Source organism: Aquila chrysaetos, chromosome 7 (genome assembly GCF_900496995.4).
Source record: "Aquila chrysaetos chrysaetos chromosome 7, bAquChr1.4, whole genome shotgun sequence".
NCBI lineage: Eukaryota > Metazoa > Chordata > Aves > Accipitriformes > Accipitridae > Aquila > Aquila chrysaetos.
In genome coordinates this window covers 22469640-22488494 of record NC_044010.1, presented here as the reverse complement: position 1 = coordinate 22488494, position 18855 = coordinate 22469640, and positions in this window count along the sequence as shown.

Below are 18855 nucleotides of genomic sequence, written 5' to 3'. Positions count from 1 at the left end.
AGCTCTGATTTATTCCAAGACAATTTTATTCCCATTGGGAAATGAGTTAGCAGTTAAAAAAAAATAATTCTGTAATTGTATAATTAAAGACTGTAGCATCACAAGCACAGACAAGACATGAAGGTGCAGAAAAAACCCCTCTTTTACATATGTGACAGCTGACAGAAACTTTCATCCCACAAAGTGCCTTAATAACAGTAGGTATGAAAATAACCAAAGCTGCAGAATGGAATGCGTCCATTAATTTAATGTATATGTTTTATCAAGTAGTTTTGTCTATTTACAGGTTAAATAAAATAAAAGCTCAGCCAAGAGCTAAATTCCTGTCTTTTTTCGTCTCCTTCCCCACACGTGGAGTTGGTGTGTACAGGTCAAGGTGAAATGTCTCTATCCATTGAGCCTTATGCATCAACCTACATATTGACAGGTACATTGAGACTACCATCTAAATGGATTAATGCCTATAGGGCATTTCTGGCTATTAATTGAAACTGGATACAAAATGAATAATGAACCACTTGGCGGTTGTGGGGTTCCTAATAGGTGACTGACTCTTAAAACCTTTTCTAGCAGGACACAATAATATTGACCTAGTCCTATAGGGTTAAGTGTGTGGACACAAATGCATGCACATGTAGTGGGCCTCAGCATGTAGTTTGCTGTAGTTTGCTAGTTTGCTAGGAAGCGTTTTGATCATATGGTACCATACTGCCATGAATGCAGGTCATCAGCAGTGTCAGGAGATCTGTGTCCACCCCATGGACACTTGCTGTTCTTGCTCATGAAAGAACAGGTAGAGCAGAAGGGTGCCTGTGAGGATTTCTTCTGTTTGCAATTCATAAAAGGCCATTTGCTCCAATTTGTGGACTATAGGGTGTTTAGCAGCAACATTGGTACTTGCGTGCACCTCAAGGCAAAATGTTTTCATATAACCCTGTGTGTTCACTTTTAATTCTGACTATTAAAAATATTATTTAGCGCTTCTTTTATAATGTACTTCTGGATTAGCTGTGTTCTGGAAGAAAGGGTAACCCAGACAACCCATCAGTCTAGCTTTAGGCAGCCTACAGGCAGTCAACCTTTACATCATCATCATCATCATCATCATCATAATCAGACCCCTCACAGTGCTAGCAGCAAATTCAACAGCATTTTTGAAAGGTGAAAGTCTGTACCTCTAAGGTAAAGCAGAGGGGAAAATGGCCAGCATAACTAAGTGCTAGTTCTGTTAGGTTCGTGATAGTGCCCTTGGAGATTTAATAAAATAATATTTTAGAAGATTTTAGAAACAGAATGAACCATGTAAGAACACTGTCCTGAGGTGAAGGGTCAGGGCAAGAACTGCAGGAGAAAGAAAATTCTGCATGCTCTGCAGCAGTGGGGTGAGTTTTTTATACCTTACTCTCTGCAGTAGCAGTAGAGGGCTGAAGACAGCAGTCCCTTCTTGCTGTATGGCCTTACTCTAGTGGTGGGAGAGGCTGACTTGGTGGTTTTCCTGGTTTCAGCTGGGATAGAGTTAATTGTCTTCCTAGTAGCTGGTACGGTGCTATGTTTTGAGTTCAGTATGTGAAGAATGTTGATAACACTGGTGTTTTCAGTTGTTGCTAAGTAGTGTTTAGACTAATGTCAAGGATTTTCCAGCTTCTCAAGCCCAGCCAGCGAGAAAGCTGGAGGGGCACAAGAAGTTGGCACAGGACACAGCCAGGGCAGCTGACCCAAACTGGCCAACAGGGTATTCCATACCATGGGACGTCCCATCCAGTATAGGAACTGGGGGGAGTGGGGGCGGGGGGTCGCTGCTTGGGGACTAGCTGGGTGTCGATTGGTGGGTGATGAGCAATTGCACTGCGCATCATTTGTACATTCTAATCCTTTTATTATTGCTGTTGTCATTTTATTAGTGTTATCGTTATCATTATTAGTTTCTTCTTTTCTGTTCTATTAAACCGTTCTTATCTTAACCTACGAGTTTTACTTCTTTTCCCGATTTTTCTCCCCCATCCCACTGGGTGGGGGGGAGTGAGTGAGCGGCTGCTTGGTGCTTAATTGCTGGCTGAGGTTAAACCACAACAGTTGTGCAGTACCTATCGGCAGTTTTCAGCAGGTTCTTGCATCCCATGGAAAAGATGACTGCCTGGAGCAGACTGTGAACTAGATGGACAGCCCTCAGTAGGTTCAGCAGAGAATCCCTCCTCAGCAGGAGGACACCATTAATTTTGACATCAAAGCTTTCCCGGAAAAATTCAGATTCACAGACTGAAAGGTTTCAACACTGTATGATGGATGGCATCTACTTTATCTGTTTAAGCTTCTGTTTCTAGTTTAAGAAATGATTTGGCTGGATCACTGGAGAGGAGCGATTCCCCAGGAGGGAGAAGACTGCTCCTTGCCTTGGACAGTAACTGAGCTGGCCCCAGGGAAAGAGGGAGAATGGAGTGTAAGAGGCCAGGGGAGCAGGAGCCTAACATGAAGGGGCAGATGAAGTGCGGGAAGGAGTGAGGAGCAGCCCCCCAGGCCACAGAGGAGATGGCAAGAGATTTGTATGGACCAGAGGGGCCTAGGCAGGGTTTACTAAAACTCAGAAAAGATGTGTTTAGAAAGTCTGCTAAACCCTTTTTGTTTTGTTTTTATTTTAAAAGCCTTCAGATCTATTTTTGTTAATTCAGTCTAGGAGAGACTCTAGAGCTCAAAGCTTTGGCCAGATGGGGATCTAGTCTTACCAGGCAGCTGCACAACATACAGGACCTGGAGTTGCAGAAATGTATAGCTGTTAAGGAAGTAATGGTTGTGTCTTCATTATGGCTGGATATACTTCTTCCAGCCTTTCTGTAGTGTATATTGTACACAGAAGACTTGAGAATTGCAGTCAGGACCCTGTGACTGTAGGATTACCTCTGTAGAAATACTTTATTTCTGAGAGACGTGAAACTTTGCACAATCTTGTTATGTATGATCTATTGACCTTGAGTTACTGAGTGATTTTGTTAGGAGCTTCGTAACTTGTGTTCACAGCTTGTGATTCCCGTGTTGGGGAGTGGGTGTTCGCTTCTTCCCTTAGGTTTTCTGGTGCCATTCAGTATATATAGCAGCTCAGTAGAGGACTGATATAAATTATTCTTGGCTGTTGTTTTTTTTTTTTTTAAATTTATTTCAACTGTAATCAAGTTTTCATCAAGATTTTCAGTTATTTCTTTTGTTATGCTAGAGAGGAGAGATGCTTGCTGGGAGATCAAGATGGATCAATGTGTGTGTTAGATACCTAAATAAAGGTAAGGAGTTGCAACTATCCCACATCCCAAAGGGAAAGAATTAAAAAGCTTGACAAAAATTAATTTGTTAGGTGAATGGGGCAGCTTACCTTATTAGAGATGTGCTGCTATGCAAGAATGCAGTTTCTTCTAGGTTATTGTTGCAACATGGGATCTATTTTACCTAACTGTTGGGGTGGATGCCTTGTCAAGATGGACATAAATCGATTTCTTGCTATTTGGGTTTCTATAGTTGCATTTGGTTTTGTTTTTCCCTTTTATTGTCAAACCTTACATCTAGGTTACAATACTATGTGCATATTCTTTATTTGGAATATTAGATTTTTCATACTGGGGAGTGGAGTGAATATAGTGAAATGAAACTGAAATCCTTGGTCCCCACTACATACAGACACACATGCTATTTGCTTTTTATATTAACCTTTGAATTTTTTGTCACTTAAAATACGAAAGATGTGTTCATTTGTGTGTCCATATCATCTGCATTTTATTGCTCTTCCTACTTCTAGGGGGTTAAATTAACTTTACATAACCTTGTCTTCAAGCTATTGGTAAAAATATTCAAAGTACAAAGGTGTTAGCATGAGTGTGTATGTGGGCATGTGTGTGCACATCTGTATTGTATGCATGTGCAAAGGGAAAAGATGGCAAGGCCTTAAGACATAAAATGAATTTTCAAGTTTGTAAGGTATGTTCTTTCTGAAGTGTATGTATAATTGGTAAAGGTAATTTTTTTTTTTTTTTTTTTTTTAAGGATGCTGTAGTACACATGCATGCACAGGACTCTGTGGGAGTATTTCTTAAGGAACCTTGTAAAATAAAGAACTATTCAAACCCCTTAGTGGGTGCATCAACTGTCTGTCCTAATCACTTAGTCTTTTATTATAATTGAAGTATGTAATAGCTCAAACGAAGTTAATGAGCTGCATCAGGCACATTGTATTTTTTTTACGGTATACATTTTTCTCTGCAAGAGATTTTTTTAACTTCTTTAGCTAAATGTATAGCAGGTATAAATCTATCTAGCTGTAACTCAGTAGCCTAACTTACATTAGATGATTATTCTCCATGTGACTTTTAACGGAAAAACTAAATGGATGAAACTTATATGAATGGTTGAAATATATGTTCAGCAATGACAGATTTTTCCTTTGGTCTTTATGAGCGGATAGATTTTTTTTTTTTTTTTTTTTTTTTTTTTTGAGAAGCGGAGGTTTTGAAGTAATTTCAGATTCAGAATTCAAAAAGAAGATCAAATAAAGTGTTAAAATAGCTATGAAATCTGACAGAGAATGGTTGAGTGACATGGATTTCAGCCCACCCCCTCCCTGCTTTAAATTGATCTACATGACGAACAACTGTAAATTATTAAACATCTCTGCATGTGTGAATTTGTGTGTGTGTATAAACAAAAGTAATTAACTAACAGCAACCTCAGCTGCAAATTACAGCAGATCACAAAAAACCCCAGAAATCTGCATAGAAATACTTAGAAAATATTGCCATTATTTATTCTTCCTGTCTAAAAAGCTGCTTGGAAAATGTGACTTCTTAAATAGTTACTTTAATATGCTGTGATATAAAGCCATATTTAAGCAAAAGATAAAGGGCATATTGGTGTTACTAGTAAAGCTGGACTAGACTGTTTTACCTCCACTAGCTTATTAGTACTTTGAGACTCTCATCTTCCTCCCTGACAATCTTTTCTGGCTGTATTTTGCAGTTTGTTCTAACCAAGTAAGTCCTTTAGGATTACTTTTTCCAAAGGTGAACCTAATAGAACTCTGTCAAATGTTCCCAGAAGTGAAGATCTACAAGTTCAGAGCAAAGGCGTAGCCAAGTCCATGCAATAAAAACATATAAATGTAGGTAATAGCATTCAGGAGCATAAAGTGAAAACTGTAAGACACTGTAACAGGACTGTCAAATGTGGTACTTGGTGATTTTGTTAGAGTTTAAAATTATATGAAGCAAGGAGTTTAAAATGTCTTTTATCTAAAGAGTGTACTACTCTAGCAGCAGAAGAGACAGTTTAATACTAGTCTTTAATAAAAATAATCCTTAATAAAAATACTTTGGATTATTTTGTCTTGTCTCTTAGTTGAACTGCTGTTCCAGATAAGCACCAGAATGAGGGAAACTATTCAAAGTCTCCTCAAGAATGACAGTGATATATCCTATACCTTCCTTATGTATGCCACTGAATGGTTAAACTGAGTGTGTATTTTTAAGAATACTGCTTTTAGTAAATCAAATTATCTGAATAATTTACTAAAGAAAACCTGTAACCTGAATATTAAATGACTTGATGCCAAATTCTTGACCCTTGTTCCTGAGCCTGTCACAAAACTAGAAAATCTCTGAGATCTTGCTTCTCTTGTCTTTTTCAAGTAAACTGAGGGACCGGAGTTCAAGGCAGGTGTTCCCGTGGTCTGATGGTTACAAATAAAGCTGGATTTTTTTCTTAGTGTATACCAATTGACAGTTCTGTTGTATCTTCAAAGACCACCATTTTTTATCAAACACTATAGTAGAACATACCAATATACTCTTGCTATTATTTCAAGCTGCTTTCAAACTGTTTATCTGTGAGCACTCCTTTCCTTGCCACTGTGGATGGTTTGGGTTTTTTTTCATTTTTGATTAGCTACTCACTTAAGCTGTGCAGTCACCTAAGTAGGAACCATCACAGCACAACAAGGAGGTGCATAAAACTTCTTCCCAGAGCTGATGACATTTTGTAGATAACAAGCCTGTGGCTGGAACGACCTTTTTTTTTATTTTGGGTGCTTTCTCCTCCTCTGTCAAACACTTTGAGTGGCAGAAGCTACCAAGAGCTTACTGGATTCCTATCTGTCCTTCGTGTCCCTAAGAATAGATACTATTTATTAGATTTCTTTATTTGAGATCAACACTGTGTTTGGAATAATGACATATGCAGACCTGCCATAAACTGCTATACCATGGATTACAAATAATCTGAAATAAATTATTCATTATTAGCAATTTATTTCAATCTGATAGTTTAGAAATCTAACATATCCTTGTAGAAAAATCAAGAAATAATACCTTTTTGTAAAATTTACTGTGGATGTATACACATAAGTCTTGATACCAGTGCTATGATTTTTATCCACACTGTCCCCCGCATGAAGAAATTGTGGTACAAATCCAACCATACATGCAGTGCCTTTGTGTGTGTGCTGGCATACAAGGATAGGACTATGTTTCTGTCAAATGCATCAATGCTAAGAGACGCCAAAAGAGGCAAATGGTTTTGAAGGAGCAATACTTAATTGAGCAGCCTCAGGTACACCTGATAACCCCAAACTGTCTTTTGATGTTTCTATTGATTAGGCATAGCTAGAGGTCTGCAGAATTGTATCATTTGTAGGTTGCATTGATTTTACACTCTCTGAGAATTCGTCTGTTCTTGATACAAAGGCGGCCTCTGGTGCAGAGCAGGAAAAGGGAGGCCATCTGAAGCAGATCTGTATAAACAGGTGCCAAATTAGCTCTTCTGGGTAGAAAAGACAGAGGTGAGAGATTAATAGTATATTGTCCAATCTGAAATTGCTGTCAGTGTGTTTTCAGCCAACTTCTAGACAAAAGATAGGTATATAAGCCTTACCCCAGGATAATTCACTGAAAAATGTGCATAGTTTTACACAAATTCTTGAATATGAACTGAAGGAAAAAACCTAATAGTTCAAGCATACAAATGGTTGAAACTTTGTTTTAGTGATGTTACACAAAAGACATAAATTCAGTCCTGTGGGTACAACAGATATCTTGTTTTACTGAAGCTAAATATGATGGTTTACAATGATGGAAGTTCAAGCCTGGTATGTAGCAACGCTCTCAGATGATTTTAAAAAGCAGACAGTGAATACTCTCAGAGAAAAGTCCTAATGAATACATGAAAGAGACTAATTACAATTAGAGTTTGGCAGGACATTTATGATGCTTCAGAATTCAAGTAACAGTACAGTAACTACACAAGCCTTAGAAAGAAGGGCGTTATAAATTGAAAAGTTCACTGGTATGGCTTCGATATAGTAAGAATGCACAGAATAAAATAGCTGAGGAAATGCTGTAAGCCTGTATTAGAGATGTGTTGTGAACATTATCAGGTTGCTAGACTAATTGCAATTATTTCCTTTTTCATTTCTCCCACCTTCTTGCCTCCTCCCCCTAATTTTTTCAGTAATACAGACTAATTGCCCTAATGAGAGTTAGAAAGGCAATATAACTACAATTTCCTTAGACAGCTTCCAAGCATCTTGTAAGCATGGGGTAGGAATCTTGAGGTGAAATGACAGATTTGAACTGTAGTGTGTGTAGGTTTTTGCTTTCTTTGCATTGAGTGCTATTGACCACTTTCGTCCTCTGGGGATATTGTTAGGTTTTCATGGTACACAGAAATCTTTTGGATGATAACATAAAAAAGTGTATAACTTTCTTGTGTGGATATTAAAGATCCAGACGTGTTTACTCAAAAAAAAAAAAAAACCAAAAAAAAAAACCAAAACAAAAAACAAACAAAAAAAAAAACCCCAAACAACAAATACCTCTGTCTTAAATTACTTGTCCAAACAAACTTCCGATGTACTTTGAGTGGGTTACTGGCCTGTCCAAACCTCCATTTTAGTTGTGTTTTAACTGTCCTTTTGAGTTTCTGGACCTCTCCACACTGTTCTCTCCCCGCCTCCCCCCTTGCACAAGAGACTGATAGTTGGGTCTCTGTCATCCAGCAAGAAGCACTTTTGTCACCAACAGGGAGCTTGTGCTGCTGGCTTCCATACTGACTGCTGCCTTTCATGGATGGAAATCACAGGGGGGGTTGTCAGTAGCAGTTTAAACCAAGAAATCCTGACAAATGTGCCTGTCCATGAGGAAGGCAATGTCTGCGGTTTATCTAACCAACATGAAGTCATTCATAACTGTAGCAAAAAATAAACTTACAATGAGCCCAATTTTACCCAATATCTGACCCTCTTTTGAAGATGAGTGTGAAGAAACAAAACAATAAGACTTGTTATGAATGCTCTTCAGGGCATAGATACTTAATGTATTGGCTGTGCAGTGAGGCTATATGAGAAGATGCTGCCAGCTATTCACCATGGATTCTTGTGCTTTCCTTTCAGTTTTCTGCAAATATTAGATTCTGAAATTATCAGTATAAAAAGATAACTTTTTTTTTTTTTGATAGAGATGGTGTGGGAAAGGGGAGATGCAATTTTAATTTGGACTGTGCAGTGATCTGAAGGATCAGCAGCTCCATGGACCATCAAACTGCTGCAGTCAGTGGAGCAGTGAACTGCAGCATGAGGATGGGCAGGGCAGGGGCTTGAACAGCAGCCTGCCCTGTGAATAGATACATACCCTTCTCTGGCATCAGCACGGCTCCTGTGAGCCATCAGCTCATGCCGTGGACAATTTGGGCACTTCTGAGAGCTCAACCTTTAAACAACTTCTGTACTTTTGGGTTTAAAGGGTAAAATGCTGATCTAGGGCAAAGATCTGTCTGAGGTTTTGATCAGCTGTAAATGCGTTCTTTAAGGACTTCCTGTGAACTTCCAGCCCAAGTTCTCATAAAAATATCGCCTTATTTCTGCCTCAGAGCTGAACTATCTGAGACAGTTTGGTTGCTGCTGCATTAGGATGCCCTTGGCCCCAGGTGAGAGGTTCACTGTTTTGCTTGACCGTAAGCAAATGCATTCATGCAACATAGACAAGTCAGTAATAGAGTATCGTATCACCTCTGATGTTACATACATGAAACTTATGTGACACATAACGCTTGAACAATTCATCCTACAAACATGTTAGTGAGAATAAGGGACTTACCACCAACCATGGAGAGAAATTGGTAGGAAAATCTGTGGCTTAACTGGGTACCACTTTCCTACTTCCAGAATTTGGTCAATTCAGGAGATGAAATATGAGAAGTGCTTTGTATTCTGTCTTCGTGAACGACACAAAATAATACAACATGTGAGTATTAACACAGAAACAGGCAGATACAATGGTTTAGTCAGTTTTCTGTGGAAAATGTCAAAATATTGTGGCTTTTATAGAGTTGTCAGATTCTGTGGTGTAAATTTTATCATCTGTTTTCCCTAATCTCATCTTCAAGAGAAAAAGGGGTTAAAACTCTTATGCTCAGGGCAAGGGTGATTTTTGTTGTTGGGTTTTTTTCAGAGCCAGAGTGTCGCAAAAGTTAAATGCAAGCCAGAATGAGAAGCAATCCTAATAAAAGATTAAAATATTCTTCTTTAGCCTTTTCTAAAGACATCTGTCTGATCTGAAGTAATTTCTGAAAGAATTTATTGAAATCCATGTTATCTAAAGATGGAGAGTGTCTGCAAGTAATTAAGAAAACCCATAAGTTTTCAGAAAAGTCAGCTATGACAAGTATTTAAATACAATTCTTAAGAGTAGTTTAGACATGTTATCCTTACATGGTAAATGTGAAAATCATTCCACTATCTGGATTTTGTCAATGGTAATCCAGCATTCTCCTTTATTTCAACAGACTTCACAGCTGTGTTAGGCCATTCATACAGTGAGACAACTGCCTGTTACAGGCAGTTACTCTTTTTTTTTTTTTTTCTTACACATCTTCCTGTATCCATGTGTTCTCTTATCTTTTATTTTGGTTCTTTATTCTTTGTTCTATACTTGTATAACACCTAAAATGCTAGGGTCTTAAGCTTTAACTGGGACTCCTAGGCCCAGTGGGAATATGGAAATAGCAGCAATATATATTGTTACCAATTTAGTTAAGTGTTTGTGACATTCACTGAAATATCTGAAATGGTAGAAGATTCTTGACAAGCGTTGTCTCACCAGAGTCTGTTCCCAGAAAAATAGATTAATATAAAACTGTTTCAACAGATAAATATAAAACTGTTTCCAGAGAATAGTTATCAATGCTTCAATTTTAAATTGAAGGAATTACAAGTGGGATTCAGCCTGGTTCTTTCTTGGATCTGGTATTATTGAGTAGCTTTGCTAACAGCTTGGGTAGTTGAATGGGATATATGGTTATTAAGTGAACAAATGGATTAGGTAAAGAGTGGCTGCATGTGCTATAAAAGAGAAGACTGGGATTTAAAATAATCTTGATAAAAATGATTTTAAAAATCTGTAAAAGACTAAAGTAAGATTCAGCTAATGAGGATGCACACAGTGTGCTGTACTCGTGCTTTCTTTATGCTTCCTCTCAGTCTGACTGCTTTGTTTCAAGTGTCCGTGCAGTTCCCTGGTCACTGCTTAGCCCGGTTGATGGTCAGCTTCCTCCTTAGGAGTATTGGTTTGGGGCAAGCACCGTTTGGGGTATTTGATTCATCTTTAGTATTTTCACTCACTTCCCTATCTTAATTGCTGCTGTTATGCAGGACATTTTGCCAAGGGTGGGCTGTGGGAGCACCCCCACAAGCAATGCCACATGTGCAAAAACATCAGATCACGGTATAGAGAGGAACATTACTCACGTCTCACATGAAATAATTTCTCTCTTCTGTTCAGTACTACTATGCTGAGACAGCCTTGTGCCAGTTTTAGATTCTATACCTATGTAAACAATGGAGAGAGGTCTACTAAGAAATACTAGTTTAGAAAACTGACTACAAGAAATACTGTAGCAAAATGGCTTATTTGATCTAGAGGGCTGACTGATGTGGAGTTAGTAACACTAGAAACCCTCCCCTTCCCCCACAGTGATTACAGAAGTGGAAGGAAGTTATTGTTCTTTTTTATACTGAGCAAGGGGTAAGAAGTAGTAAGCTTACACTGAAGCCCAAAACATCCATATTAACCCTCAGGATTTTTTTTTTTTTTTTTTTACCACAAGGGCAGTGAAAAGTTTATTAGAGGAGGTTGAAGTGTCTCCAGTATGGGAGAATTTTAAGAAAAAGTTATGGTAGCATCTTCCAGGAATAGGTTAGGCAGAGTTGCTCATTTCTTAAAGCAGAGAGATTGACCAGATAATTCAACAAGTTTTCTCCCAGTAATTTTTTCCCCCCTTTTGTTTATGAGCTGATGTTCTGTTTTAAATTATAGAGCTTTAAAGTAATAGTGTGGCTGTAGTCCTTTATACAGTATACTTAAAGCATATATTATCACCATTCAGTGTCCATTATATGGTCAATGAGATTTTCCATTGGAAATTGTGCTGGTTGTGGCTGGGGTAGAGTTAATGTTCTTCATAGTAGCCAGTATAGGGCTATGTTTTGGATCTGTGCTGAAAACAGTGTTGATAACACAGGGATGTTTTCGTTATTGCTGAGCAGTGCTTACACAGAGTCAAGGTCGCCTCTGTTTCTCACCCCACCCCACCAGTGAGGAGGCTGGGGGGCCACAAGGAGTTGGGAGGGGACACAGCTGGGACAGCTGACCCCAACTGACCAAAGGGATATTCCAGACCATATGACATCGTGCTCAGCATAGAAAGCTTGGGGAAGAAGGAGGAAGGGGGTACGTTTGGAGCGATGGCATTTTGTCTTCCCAAGTAACCATTACGTGTGATGGAGCCCTGCTTTCCTGGAGATGGCTGAACACCTGCCTGCCCATGGGAAGTAGTGAATGAATTCCTTAGTTTGCTTTGCCTGTGTGTGCAGCTTTTTGCTTTACTTAAACTGTCTTTACCTCAACCCATGAGTTTTCTCACTTTTACTCTTCCAATTCTCTCCCTCATCCCACTGGAGTGGAATTAGCGAGCAGCTATGTGGTGCTTAGTTGCCAGTTGGGCAACTATCCTTTAAACCAGGACAGAAACATATATGTATTTTATTTTTTTATATATATATATATATATATATATATATATATATATAAAAATTTGTCCAACTATATTTCCATTACGAAGGACCACAAGAAGCAACATAAAAGGGGTGGAACTATAATTCCTTCTTCTGTATTCACTAATGTAGGAGAAAGCGATGTGTTTACCTAATGCCATGCTAAAAACCTTGAACTAGCTTTATAAAAATTTTGAGGCTGGGGGTTTTTTTTGGTGTGAAAGAAAAAATTCGTTCAAGAAATGAAGCAGTGTAACAATGAACTGCTCAAGAAAGAGGAAGTTCTAATTTGAGAGTGTTGAAATGTATGGTTTGGCAGTGCTAAAAGTAGGTGTTTTAGGAATGTTAAATGGAAAGCAAAAGTCCATGCATGCTTGTTTTGGCTTTTGATACAAAGATTTAACTTCCTGTTCAAAGCCAGTGATTTTGAAGGATAACTAGTTCAGATATGATCCAAATTTCCTGTTGCCAACAGAAATATCTTTAACTGAGAACATCATAATTTTTGGTGGGGGGTTGGCTGCTTTGGCTAGGTTCTGCCAGAGATGACACTGCTTGAACACCAAATTTCCTAGTGTGATTCTGAATCAAAATGAATGGTTTGTGCATACTTTGACAGGTTTATGCTGGAAGTATCTCAGTTCTATTTGCAAATAAAATAGCAGTTGATTCTTTAACTGACTGTTAACAGGCTTCTTCAGCCAGCAGGTCTCCTCCTGAAGTCTTTAGGTATGTGGCAAAATCATCATCTAATTTATCTGGCTACTTTCATCTGGGCAAGTAATTGCCATATTCCTCAGGTCCAACACCATACTTCTATCTATGTAGATTAATTTCATCAGTGCTGCTAGGTTTTTTTTATGTCTTTGGCATGTGTTGCCTGTGGTAGCCTTTTGATTCTTGTCATTCAGCCAGTTGCTTTCATTCAGTTTATTGGTTTGTAATTTTCTGCTCTCTGTTACTGTTTGTCATGGATATTATTCCCTTTTCCCAAACTCTTGGGTGGCTACGGTGTACACCAGTGCATATGCCTGACTTTGGATTCTGGAACATTGGTGCATAACAGGGGATGCCAGTCAAGCTAGACAAGTGCTAAGGAAAGGCATATGTTTGGTTAAAAAGAAATATAATATATAGAAATCTATATAAATTCTATCTATTTTACATTATAAATGTCAAGTCACTATAATCAGAAGAATTGCCAAGTAAGTGTTAAAACTAATGACGAAAGAATATCAGCCTTGTGGCACAGAATTAGCTCCTGGCTGACACAGGGTCGTATGACAGGTGGATCTTTAGACTCACCAGATGCAGCTTGCTTTGTGATTGTATAACTACTTAGTTCCTTGATAAGTGTCAGCAAGAGACCTTATTGTATGTCTTTTGGAAATGGAAGTAGAATATATAATTTACTTTCTTTTGTCCATTTGCTCATTGGCTCCTTCAGAGAAATAGATTTGGAAAGCATGTGACTTCCCTTTACAGAAGATACTTAGGGTCTTCCTTAATTATCTTATCAATCTACATTAGTTTATTTAAGGCATTCCTCATTCCTGGATCTTCCCTAAAGCCATTAAAGATTACTACATATTTGCCATCAAGGGAATTTAAGCGATAGATTACTGATAGAATTAATAGTTTGGATATTTTATCCCTGAGTTCTTCTAGAACTTAGGTAAATAAGTGATTAGTTCCTGTCCAATCTGTCAGTTTGTTCTACAAGTATTTGTACTGATGTTTTAATTTCAAACAGTTCCTCCAACACATTCTTTGTTTTAATAAATAAATAAAATTTTGGTACATGAGCAGTCTGCTTGATAAATCCAGATATGAGAAAATCCTTTAGTTTTTTTTCTGTGTTCCATCTTCTCTGACCGTTCCTTTTTTAAATTTATTTTAAATTTCATCATCTGTTTGCCTTTTCTAGCAAGGTCATGTTCCTGAGAAAAATGGTTGTTTACTAATTTTCATGTTGTCTTCAAGTTGCTTCTCAGTACTTTTGGGCCAGCCTAGTGTTCACATTTAAGCTGTCAGTATTTATAATTCTCCCTCTTACTTGATTTAGGCATAACTTCATCTTCTGCAAAATAGGCTTCTTCCAAAAGCTTTCTTACCTGGCTTTTCAGAATGAGTATCTTTTATTGTCTTTGTAAACCTTTTTGGATAGGTGAAATGCATTTCCATTGGGCCTACACTACAGTGTCTATAAATAGACTCTGGTTTGTGTCTGAGTATTTTCATCTTTTAGATGGCTTTTTATCTTTTGAAGAGAGCTGTTATTTTTGTGCAGCTTTTTTTTTTTTTTTTTTTTTTTTTTTTTTTTTTAAATTAAGCACTGCTACAGTTTATTGTCTGGCTTGCTGCTCTTGTAAAATGCAGACTCCACGTACCTTATTGTCACAGGTGCTGAGTGGCTCTTCAAGGTGTGCTTTGAGCCAGGTCCTGCATGCTGCTTCAGACCAGTGTCCAGAGATGCTTCTTATCTTGTGGTTCCCCAGACTGCTTCCTTCATGTAGTTCTCATCGACAGCAGCTAAAAAATTTAGACCCAGCTTCATAACTGAATGTGATAATTGCACGGCCCAGATGGGGTGTAACTGAGGTCTCCCATTGCTGTTGTGTTTTCCCAGCTTTGTTAGACCCCTTGATCCCTCACAGCATGCTACAATCACTGCCACTTTCCTGTCTGGGCTGTCGATAAGGCTGATGCTTTCTCTGCTTCAGAAGGACTTCACTAACTAGAATACATACACATACTGAACATTTGTACATATACAATGTGTGCATATATATATGTAGATGTACATATATACACATAATATCAGTAACAGAAATTAATCAGTCACAGAGTTATACTAGAGTTTGCTTTGTATACTACAGTTTCCTTTCATTTCTCAGAGCAAAACTGTATATGAGGTTAGTGCTGAGAATTAGCAGCAGGTCTAAAATTACTATTGCTATCAAATTCCTTTTCCTGGATTCCTGACTTTGTCAACAGCAGTGTCCTTGCTATAATTTTAAAGATGTGACCTTTTATGCTTTTAAGAAGAAAGAAGACAACACCTCAGAAAGAAACTATATTTTATCTTCCTTGGATTGTGGTGTTTTGCTTCACATTTATCTTATTCAGCACGCAAAAGAAGTATTTGTTTCTAATATCACTTTCCTGACAAATTTCCTATGCTCTGTTCTTTAAGATAGGAATCTCTTCTTAGCTTTGGTAGAGAGAAATCTTGTTTGTTGGGGTTTTTGTTTGGTTTGTTTTCATTTGGTATTTAATACGGTTTTAATTCCTTTAAAAACTGTTACGTGTCTGTCTGAGTTCATATGACTTTAAATGATTGCTTGATCAGCTAATGATTTCCGTGTATTCAGTTGTTCCTACCATCATTCTTAGAAATTTTGCTAGTGCTTGGAAAGATCTTGCACAACAGGGAATGATGAAAACTCAAAGTCACTCCATAAGAAATAGCACAACAAAGTAGAAATGTGCCAAATTACCCAGAAACAATTTGGACGGCTGGCAAACAGGGTAGCCTGCTGGTTTGTGAACAGTGTAGGTAATTTGCCACTCAACTCTCCTCTACTTGCTTCAATAAATTGTAGGGTACTTACTACCCTACTGTCTGTTACCTATCTGTCTATGTTTCTCTGCGCTGTCAGTGTCTGACAGTAGTTCTGCTTCATTTTGTCTGTGTCTGTCTTTCACTCTCAGCTTGATGGAAAACCTTTAAAAAAGAGGTGTGCAGTGTTTGTGGGGCTGGGATCCAACAGATCATACATCATAGGGCATGTGTGTAGTCTAATCTAAAAACCATAGCTGAGAAGGAATAAAAAAGATTAATCTAATACACCTAAAATATAGTTCAGCAACACTGTATGAAAATAAATCAACAATAAGTTCGCATAATGCAACTAGGAAGACTGCTCAAGTCATACAATTTTCAATCAACAGTCTCATAAACAAGGTGTTATAAAACATGAACTACATCTGTGCAATACAAAGATTGTTTAACAGTGCTGGTCAATCATTCTCCTTATACCAGAACTGCAACTCCATTTAAATAGAAGGGCAATAGGGTTTTTTGGTGTTTGAGGAAAGGAGAATAGAAATTAATAATGTGGTGGGTAAGTTGGAGAAAAAAAAGAAAGAGAAATCCTTAGCTTTTTTTTTTTTTTTCCCATGTATGTATATGTTCATGCTTGTGCGATAGTTTCCTGTTGCTTTCCTTTTGTGTTGGCATTGTCTGAGTACAGTGTGGACCCATGTCATGGTTTAACCCCAGCCAGCAACCAAGCACCACACAGCCACTCACTCACTTCTCCCCCACCCAGCGAGATGGGGAGAGAATCAGAGGGAAAAAGGTAAAACTCATGGGTTGAGATGAGAACAGTTGAATAGAACACAAAGGAAGAAAATAATAATGATAATAATAACAATAATAAAATGACAATAATAAAAGGATTGGAATATACAAAACAAGTGATGCACAACGCAATTGCTCACCACTCACCGACTGATGCCCAGTTAGTTCCCGAGCAGCGATCCATCCCCCACCCCAGCCAACTTGCCCCAATTTATATACTGGGCATGACATCATGTGGTCTGGAATATTCCTTTGGCCACTTTGGGTCAGGTGCCCTGGCTGTGTCCCCTCCCAACTTCTTGTGCCCCTCCAGCCTTCTTGCTGGCTGGGCATAAGAAGCTGAAAAATCCTTGACTTAGTCTAAACAATACTTAGCAACAACTGAAAACATCAGTGTTATCAACATTCTTCTCATGCTGAACCCAAAACATAGCACTATACCAGCTACTAGAAAGAAAAATTAACTCTATCCCAGCATAAACCAGGACAACCCCCCAGCAAAAAAGACTAACATTGCTGCTTATGCAGGCTCCTGAAAGTGAATGACATTTCTAGCCAAACAGACTATTGTGGCCAAGGATTTTGAAGTTGGAGCCTTTGTTGTTAAGTGAAGAGTGAAACAAATCTGTTCTTATGGTATTTGAATGTACTGATTTAAAGTCTGCACAGAATTTTCAGTATTGCATTCTTAGAGTATATTAGCTAGTAGTTATTTACTATTTGTTGTCTGTTAGATGCCTGTTATGTACACTTATGATGTTTGTTTCTGCAACATTTGAAAAAATATAGTAATATGTAACTGAGAAATATTTTGGTATGAACACATTAAAACTGTATTTTTAATTTATAGATAATTTATTGATTACCCATATAAAGTAAACTGAGTTAACATGACTGCATATTTTGGAATACACTGAGGTTCTTGAAAATACTTCTTCGCTGAGATACCCATAGACTGTGAGTAAAAGGGGTTGGTACTTTTTTTTTCTTTATCCACCTACCCCACCCAGTAAATGCTGGTGTGTTAGAAACATGAAATGATTTGTGTGAGAAACTAGAAAAATACTTTAGCTGCTTTACTAGGAATTAGTTGTGCCATTTGATGCTAAGTGAGCAGCCAAGATGCTGAAAGTGCTCAGACAGAACATATCTAGTAAAATAATAGCAGAAAACCCTAAAAATTAGTAAAAAATTGTGGAAAAAAAAAAAAAGTAAAAAAATATATCTGCTTTCTTTCCAGAAAAGTATTATTTTATTCAAATAAGAATAGTTAGTAAATACACACATATGCATGTTGGAAATGCACCAAAAAATGGCATTACATCAGGAAAATAACTTGTTTGATGTAAACCGTTCATTCCAAGAAAAGTACCTTAGGCTGTGACAAATTCATATGTGATAGGAGATGGAAAATAGTACATCTTAAAATGAGGAGCTCTGTGGTAAAGGGGAAAGGTTGGAGGAATCAGAAAGGGGATCTGCGTGTTACCCCAGTATTACTTTTAGAAACTTCCATTGTTGTGGTTTGGTTAGAAAAACAGTTGTTGTGACCACCTGAAGTCGTGACTGTGTCTCAGACAAGCAGTCAAGGATGGAAAAATTAAATATGCCTTATGCAGGTTTATTTCGTTAAGGTGATGGGGGCACGGGAGCCTGTTGGGGGTTGCAGTCTCTAGTCTGTAAATAGGGATCTTCTGTTCTGATTTATCGTCTCTCTGAGCGCAGTGCTGTGGACTTGGGAGGTAACGTCTGGAAGTGACCGTAGGCACGTATGCTTTCGCTGGCTACCTGCCAGCTGCTGGTGGCTGTACGGCTGTGGAGAACGGGCTGTTTGCCAGGCAGGGCACGGGGCTGAGGGAGCGCCAAGGCAGGTCCTTCTGCCCAGCAGCACGACGGGCTGCTCTGGTATTCCCTGGCGTCGGGCCCACTGTGAGGTTTGCGTGTTTTTCTCTCATTTATTTCAGTGTCTGAACAGGGATGCTTTTCAGACGGCTGTACACAAATGTCAGCGCTTCCTTCTCTCATCTTCTGCCAGTGTCGTATATTTAAATAAAACCGCTGCCAGGACAAGAGGTGTCTGGCAGCAGGACTCACAAATACCTATGGTGCTTGGGAGAAGACCCGTGCTGTGGGAGCCCTGCCCGCAGGAAGGACCAGGCCTCCCGCCGCGGGGCAGGAGGCCCCGGCCCGACAGCTGGGGGCAGGGGTGGGCCTGTGGGGGGCCCCTGCGGGAGCTGGAGGCTCTGCCGAGGTCGATGTCCCCTGCGGGTGAGGCCCCAGCGGGTACAGCCCCCAGCACCCCGTACCTCAGCTACCCGGCCTGTCAGAGGCTGCAACTCAGCCAGCCCAGGTCCCGAGGGACGACACAGCTCTGCAGGGTCCGGACGGCTGGGGCAGGGGGAGACGTGTCCTTGCC